Raw genomic sequence first — 775 nt, 5'->3', positions numbered from 1 at the left:
CTTGGCAGGAATGGCTCCGAGTGTGACGAGGGCTTCCCTGCACAAAAAGGCCTTTTCCATGATTGCCGAGACGTATATCATGATTTTGGTTGATCTGGTGGCCCCAGAAGTGTCTGATGTGCTGACAGTTGCGATTATACCGCCTTCGACCCCCAGATCTTCCTTGATGGCACCACACATTGTCAGTTTGACGGGTATTAAGTCAGTGTGGCTGATACCCATGGCGAGAGCTGATTGTAGTGGAATGATAGAGCTCTGGCAGCCAGAGTCAGCGACCATGGGTAATGTGATTGAGGAAAGCTGGGATTTGTTGTTCATTGGGAAACCCAATTGGGCATGGTCCTCAGGTAGGGGCGTTAGCTGAACAGTCATGACTGGGTGGGGTTTGGAAGGGCGAGATATCCATGCTCCATGGTATATGTGGTGCTCTAGAGGTTGCATGCCATTTGCACAGGGTGCCTTGCTATGAGTGTGACTCACACACAGCTGGTGGTAAATGAGGCCAATGTCACTGTCGTGTGCCTGTGAGTGCAGGTTGTCTTCTGTTTGCCTCATTCCACTGCTGGGATTTGCCCTGTTGCTTGGACCACAGAACTTGGAGCTCTTGTCGCGATGTCCCCATTTCCCACAGGAGGTGCATCTGGAGCATGATGCTGTGAAATGGCCTTTCACTGAACACTTTGCACATGTGTATGACCAGGCTTCACAAGCTCTTGACCGGGCTGCTCTGTCGTTCTTTTGACCATGGCTGGGGCCACCGCACGCCCAGCACTTT

This window comes from Aplysia californica, unplaced genomic scaffold (genome assembly GCF_000002075.1).
Source record: "Aplysia californica isolate F4 #8 unplaced genomic scaffold, AplCal3.0 scaffold00693, whole genome shotgun sequence".
Lineage (NCBI taxonomy): Eukaryota > Metazoa > Mollusca > Gastropoda > Aplysiida > Aplysiidae > Aplysia > Aplysia californica.
The sequence above is the reverse complement of the archived record's forward strand: the minus strand, read 5'-3'. Positions refer to the sequence as shown.